Raw genomic sequence first — 8,140 nt, forward strand, 5'->3', positions numbered from 1 at the left:
CTGTCCAGCTTTTCTGCTTTGTGACAAGAGCCTTGCCTTTGTCACCCTTTACCTTCTTGCAATCAGGAGATATGTGTCCTTTCTCACCACAGTTATAGCATTTAACATTGGTGTAATCTCCTCTGTCAGACTTTCCTCCTCTGCCTTCAGATCTTCTGAAATTCTTCTTATCAGAACTTATGCCTTTCCTGGAAAACTTCTTTCCCTTCCTGAACTTCCTGTATGCAATCTTTGTGATTCCTTTCACCATAAGAGCACACAGCTTCATCATCTCCTCATCAGCATCAGTCTCAGGCAAGCTTTCAGAATCTGAGTCATCATCACTTTCAGAACTTGATGACTCAGTTTCAGAATTTATGACAAGAGCTTTACCCTTGTCTTTCCTTGAGGAAGCTGCTTTGGGGATTCTTCTTCAGCCTTAAGAGCAACTGTCCTTGACTTTCCTCCTTTCCTCTTGCTTCTTTGTTCCATCTCAAGCTCATGAGTCTTGAGCATTCCATAGATTTCGTCAAGAGTTGTTTCATCAAGATTGTAGTTGTCTCTTATTGTCGTTGCCTTCAAATCCCAGCATTCAGGAAGAGCTAACAGGAACTTAAGGTTTGAATCTTCAAGATCATACTCTTTATCAACCAATGACAAATCATTCAAAAGTTTGACAAATCTATCATATAAATCATTCAATGACTCATTAATCTTTGAGTCAAAGTGTTCATACTCTTGAGTGAGTATTGTCTTCCTGTTCTTCTTAATTGTCTCCGTTCCCTGACACCTTGTTTCCAGAGCATCCCATATCTCCTTAGCAGTCTTGCAGTTGATTACCCTGTTTGACATTACATTATCAATGGCACTATGCAGTAAGTGTCGTACCTTGGCATCCTTAGCAATTGATGTTATATCTTCAGCAGTATAATCACTCTTCTCCTTTAGTATGGTCTTTGCTGCTTCACCTGCAATTGTAACAGCGAGCTTGGTTGGTTTGTGAGGGCCTTCCTTGATTCTATCAAGGTATTCTGGATCTGTTGCTTCCAGGAACATGGTCATCCTTACCTTCCATATGGGATATTCAGATGGTCTCAGTATGGGAACTCTAATGGTCTCATACCGACTCTGAATTTGTGTCTTTGGTGGTTCCTCAGTTTTGGTAGGCTTAGTTGGAGTTTCTGTGTCTGACATGATTGTGTTTGGATCTTTAACTGTATGTGTGTTAACATATAGGCTCTGATACCACTTGTTAGGTCACACACACACTGTAGAGGGGGTGAATACAGTGTATAGTACACTCAAATCGAACTTTAAGAACTTAAGTAACAGAAAACAAACTTTATTGAAACAATAAACTCTGTTATAGTATGGAACTATTACCTCTCAGTGATGAACAATATCACGAGAGCTGCTAGGGTTACAATGAATAATCTTCTCGAATATATGATAACACTTATAGTGTAAACCCTATGTCTGTGTTTATATACCACACAGTTACAAGATAATCGCTAATTGATATGGAATATAATTCTGCTTCCTAAAATATATCAATCAGATATCTTTTCTTCCAAGTATTCCATTCTTCACGGAATTCCTTCTTCATGCATATCTCTTCTTATGTTTATCTCGATCTTCTTTCCTTTAATCAGCTACTGTCCTACTATGATCATCCTTCAGTACTTAAGTTCTGATATCTAACTTCTGATGATTATCTCCTGATAATATAAGTACTGATATTCTTAAGTCCTGACTTCCAGTATAAGTACTGATCAACAGTTAAGTACTGATTTATCCTGTTCAAGTAAGATCTGAAAGCTAAACATAAAACATATTAGCCATGACATTATCAAATATATCTAACACTTTTATATCTAAATAATGTATAAGTAATATGGATTTGATGTTGGAGGATCTAAATGAGCCCTTCACTATAGAAGTGGCTAATCAGGATAAAGGTTCAGTAAATCAGTTTTGTCCTAGGTGTCAACTAGAAATTTGTGGGCATTCCTTTTTAGTGGACTTAATACCCTTTCAGTTAGGAGAGTTTGATGTGATTCTAGGAATGGATATTGATTGTAAGAAAAAGGAAGTTTTGTTGTATACAGGAGATAATAATAGGATAATTTACCAAGGACAGAAGCAGGAAAAGAAATTTCTTTCGATACTGGAAGCAAAGAAGCTGTTGAGACAAGGATGTGAAGCATACTTAGCCCAGATTGTGGACAATGAGAAGAAGGTACTCAGGTTGGAGGAAATCCCAGTAGTTAGTGAATTTTCAGATATGTTTCCAGACGAGTTACCAGGATTACCACCCGATCGGGAGATTGAGTTTTCTATTGATCTAATTCCGGGACCGGAACCAGTTTCAAAGGCCCCCTACCATATGGCCCCAGTAGAGATGAAAGAGCTAGCTAAACAACTTCAGGAACTTTTGGATAAAGGGGTAATTAGACCAAGTGTATCCCCGTGGGGCGCGCCAGTGTTATTTGTGAAAAAGAAGGACGGAAGTATGAGATTGTGTATTGACTATCGAGAATTGAATAAGCTAACAATCAAGAATAAGTACTCTCTTCCCAGGATTGATGACTTGTTTGACCAACTTAAGGGAGCATTTTGTTTTTCGAAGATCGATTTAAGATCGAGATATCATCAGTTGAAGATCAAGCCTGAAGATATACTGAAGACTTCCTTTCGAACCACGTATGGCCATTATGAGTTCCTAGTAATGTCATTTGGACTGACTAACGCGCCAGCAGCTTTTATGGATTTAATGAATGAACCGGGTGTATAAGGAGTATCTAGATAAGTTTATTATTGTATTTATTGATGACATCCTCATCTAGTCAAAGACCAAAGACGACCATGCCGAACATCTAAGGATTGCTTTACAAAGGATGAGAGAAAAGCAGCTATACGCTAAGTTCTCAAAATGTGAATTTTGGCTAGAGGAGGTTCAGTTTTTAGGTCATATATTGGGTAAGGATGGTATTAAGGTAGACCCTGCGAAGATTGAAGCGGTATCCAGATGGGAGTAACCGAAGACTCCGGCAAAAATTAGAAGTTTTCTTGGATTAACAGGCTATTACCGAAGATTTGTGAAGGACTTTGCCAAGATTGCAACCCCATTGACCAATCTGACCCAGAAGAATGAGAGATTTGTTTGGACTGAGAAATGTGAAGAAATTTTCCAAGAGTTGAAAAAGAGGCTAGTGACAGCGCCAGTGTTAGCATTACCAGATGAAACATGGAATATCCATGTTTCATCTATAGTGATGCTTCTCTCAAAGGATTAGGTTGTGTGTTAATGCAACATGATAAGGTTATCGCGTATGCGTCTAGGCAGTTAAAACCCCATGAGCAGAAATATCCAGTTCATGATCTCGAGTTGGCAGCTATAGTGTTTGCTTTGAAGTTATGGCATCATTACTTGTACGGAGAGAAATGTGATATCTATATGGATCATAAAAGCTTAAAGTATATATTCACCCAAAAGGATTTAAACATGAGACAAAGAAGGTGGTTGGAACTGATTAAGGACTATGATTGTTCGATTAATTATCACCCAGGTAAGGCCAATGTGGTGGCTGATGCCTTAAGTAGAAAAGAGAAATTAAATGCGGATGAACTAGCACGAGATTTAGAAAAGATGGAGTTTGAAGTTCGAGTATCAAATGGAAGTCAGGAGCAGAGCGTTGACGGAAAAGATCAAAAGTGTGGCGCCCTCCAAACCCAGGTCAGAAGTTTGGGGTCCACAACACATACACAATATATAAACATGTATAAGAAATATTATTTGCAATGACCCTGCTTTACATAACCGTGGATCGCAACAGGTTAAAGTATGAAAACAAGCCACAACCTTAACTTTTATTACAACGTACCTAATCCTAACGGATTTAACTTTCAACTGATAATAAAATTATTCTTACAATCTTACAATCTCTCTACCGTATGAAGCTCCTTGCTAGCTCGATCCAACTCAAACTGGAACCATAGCCGGCACTTTGGACTGAGGAACTTTACTATCATCTATATCCTTTTTCAATTGCAAAATATAAGAATCGCAAGGGTGAGCTAACTAGCTCAGCAAGTCATAACAGTGATAACTGAGGTTAAGCAATGTTCAAATGGAATGATTCAGAAGTATCAAGTTTATTGTTAAACAATCGTTAGAATTGGATATTCATTTTAACTTTTAAAACCAAGGTTAGGCTGCTGATCAGTCACACACTAACCACGAGCAAGCACACAGCACTGCTTTAATTACTGGATCCAAGGCACACATTGGCCTAACTTGACCATTGATATGGTCTGACCACGAATCTGGTCCACATATATAAAAACTATCCAATTCTAAAGTAGTTCAATATGATAAACAATATAATTCGATAAAATAAGATCATAATCAATGATGGTTAAACACTTGAATAAAAATGTAAGGAAACTCATGGATATCTCAAGGGTATATCAGGGTATGTATAAGAAACAGTTTTCAATCTGTAAAAGGATCAGGTATTAGACAAATAATGATTTTTCAAGGTATAGTTCTTTGATGTTATAAAGAGTGGTTGGAGTATAAAAGTTTCTGTGTTTACGAATAATTTTGTTCTAATCTTTGGTGTTTGGTTGTTATACATTTGGGGAGTAGTATCATATTTGTGTGATTTGGAGTTTGAGGATCAACAAAGGATGGTTTACAAAGAATAAGTCTTACGGTTCAAAATCAAGAAAAATCAGGGTTCAAGGGTAAATAGTTTAAAGCACTTGCAATATAAAACATGAGTTATTTTGAATAATGTCGACATGTTATGAAACAGTTCGAAAATATTTGCGATATATCTTGAAGAAAAGTTCAGAAGTACTTGCCTTACAGGGCCTTACAACTATTATTGATCAACTCTGAGCCGACTCTGCTGCTCAGGCTTTAACGTCTAACCACTATATCACATTGGATTCGACTTCGATACTCCGGTTTTTCTGTTGAAACTCTACGGAGCTTGTCGACTGACTACTAGGTCATCTTTAGTCCATCTTCCACTTTCGGTTTCCCGACTAGAACCTATAGGGTCGAAATACTCTATGTTAGACACCTAGTTATGCTTGACATATCCTCGCTAACCACCTCCACATACGATAGCATATTCCGACTCGTAATCATTCATATTATATTAACACAAACAACAATTAGGGTTCACGTTCTCGAAATCGGTTCAGTGTTCGTTTTCAGAAATACGCATACTTGTCATTTTACGAAATTAGGGTTACAGAGTTTTGGACAGAACATTCACCGCAACATACAATCAAGTTCGTATAAAGTATAAGTATATATATTCACTCGACGTCCCCATAATTATCGGATACGTTCCCGTATTTCCATAGTTGATTTCCTGGAAATCGGGCAGCGTTTCCTTTGTTTATCGGACTACCCGTCGAAATAATTCGACGTCACAATCAACAGACAATCCAACAATTAATCCAATAATCACAAATTCCCAATCACCGCTATTATTCAATTATTACTATTATTCATATTTTTATATAATTATTCATATTAGGACTCAGAATTAGCTCATCACCATCCACCGTCGGCTCGCTAAAGCTCATCACCGACGGCGATAAAATTCGCGGGTTTCCAAACACATCGGGCATCCTTCGCAAATTTCATCGATTAAATTCTATAATTCTGCACAACAATCCTTTTACTTCATGAATTATTAATCAAGGAATCTGCAAAAATTAAAAATTCCAGGTAGTAAATAACTGAACAATCAACAACACAGCACCCTCACCATGCGCCACGCGTGGCAAGGAAGAACAACAGAGATCGAGGAACAAAGATACAGAGCCACAACCACAGAATTTGACCAAATCCTATGCACACATATTAATACATACAAGTATATACGCATATGTATATACACATAAAAGGAATTCAAAACGGAAACAGCCGAGCACGCCGGAATTCCGGCTGCGACGGCAGCTTACCGGGAACGGAGAGAACAACCCCCATAACAGAAAGCAGGCGGCAAAGACACATGGGAAAGGAAGGAAAAAAAAGAAAACAGCCGAGAGGAAGGGACTGCAGATATCGATCAGAGAGAGACGCAAGAAGGAGGAGATGAGATAATTTTTATTTCTAGCAATTGCTGCTATCCTGAGTATAAAACACATGTCCTGAATAAAAGACACGTACCCCCTATTAGACCGACATTCTTAATTCTGATATTAAATTACGATTTTAACGATATATATAGCGTATGAAATTTACCAAAACGGTTCCCAAAATAGCCTTAAAATTTCCGAGATATTCAAAAGCTGATAAAATGAAACTTTCGTAATTTTTAAAGCATTTATTGATCGCCCAATATATCCGCATTTCATAATTAATAACCAAGCTGTACTTAAAACAAATTCAGAAAATTATGGAAATAGTCTTAAAATATTACAAATATCCTGAAGTTTACAAAAACATAAAGTTTGTAATTTTGAAATAATTTCTGAAAGGCAATTTATACCCGCTTTTAACAAATAAACGAATCAACGCGCGGGTGAAATATATCCTGAAAATTTCCAAAATAATTTTAAATTTTTTGAAATATTCCAAACTTAAATAAATATGAGTTTAAAATACAGATTTTACAATTAAATGTAATCTCAAAATCATACAGGGTTAAATAATTGATAAAATATTGATATCTAAATTTTGTAAAATCCTAAAAATAATTATTGAAATTATAAAATCATAAAACTAATTTTAGAGACAATCCAAATATTTACGGATTTAAAATTGTAATAAAATCACCTTTAAAAAATAAAACAGAACAATATAACGAAATTTTTAACTACACATTCCAATCCTTTACACCAGCAAATCCCAGACAAATAGTATATATCAACACACTGCTGCCAAAACCAAGACATATATTTTATTTAATTAATACTTCCACAATTACATATTTAAATAATTTAAAAATACAGGAGTCGTTATATCCTCCCCCCTTAAAAAGATTATGTCCTCAAAATCTGGTTTAACTAAATAAGTGAGGATATTTGTCAAGCATATATGATTCTAATTTCCAAGTAGACTCTTCTATTCGAGGGTTCAAACGTATTCACCATAGATATACAATCATTTCCAAGGACTCGCCTTTAACGTTTAGAATTTGAATCGATCACTATATGCAGAATAAACTTGGACAAGAGCCCACTGGCTCCTAATCACTTAATTCAAATCAGATACTTATCGCTTTAACCTTAACAGGCTAAACACATTATATGTACACACTGTTGTGACGGTAACATCAACTCATGAACAACTTTATCTATATTTATCAATACCTCGAATGATTCACTAATTTTAGGACTTGACCTGTCCCTTCTACTTAGACTTATCTAGTCTCTTTCAAGATGAAACTTGTACTAACAATACTGGTCCTATTTCTATACTCATATTCTCTCTCGATACAATTTCGCCTTCTTTCTTTGCCTACTCCTAACTGCTTCAATCAATATCACTACGCTCTTGGTGTGCTGAATTAACTTAGAATTTGATAACTTTCTTTCTCCCACTTTATCTCAATAAAAATGGGGACCTACACTTGCGTTCATATGAAGCTTGTTAAAGTGGCATTCCAAAGCTGACATTGATGATAAATGATCATTCTAGTGTTCCCTTAAAACTCAACCTCTCAACATATCTTACATTTCCTGAATCACTTCCGTACTTTGACTTTCCGTTTAAGGATGATAGGCGGTGCTCATTTTCAACTTGGTTTCCAAACATTTAAACATCTCTTACTCTTTTCCATCCATTAAGGCTGAAAAGTAATCTCATAGATTCACGTATTATCACCTTTATGTATTTGAACTTCAGATTCCACTCTTTCCGATTCGTTTATTAACTCCTTGGTGGTCTTAACTACATCTAATCCTTTCTGTCGGCATAAGGCATCTGTTACCATACGGCTTTGCTTAGGTAGTTGTTAATGGATTAATTCAGAATCTTTTGTTAACTTTAGTCAAAATTTCATTCTTGAAGACTCAACGTATAGTTCCCTGAATAGATGAAGATGTTATCAATAAATAAAATTCACTTATCTGAGTATTCCTTATACAACATGTTCTTTAATTCCTTATAGACAACTGATACACTTGTTAT

Source organism: Apium graveolens, chromosome 9 (assembly GCF_009905375.1).
Source record: "Apium graveolens cultivar Ventura chromosome 9, ASM990537v1, whole genome shotgun sequence".
Lineage (NCBI taxonomy): Eukaryota > Viridiplantae > Streptophyta > Magnoliopsida > Apiales > Apiaceae > Apium > Apium graveolens.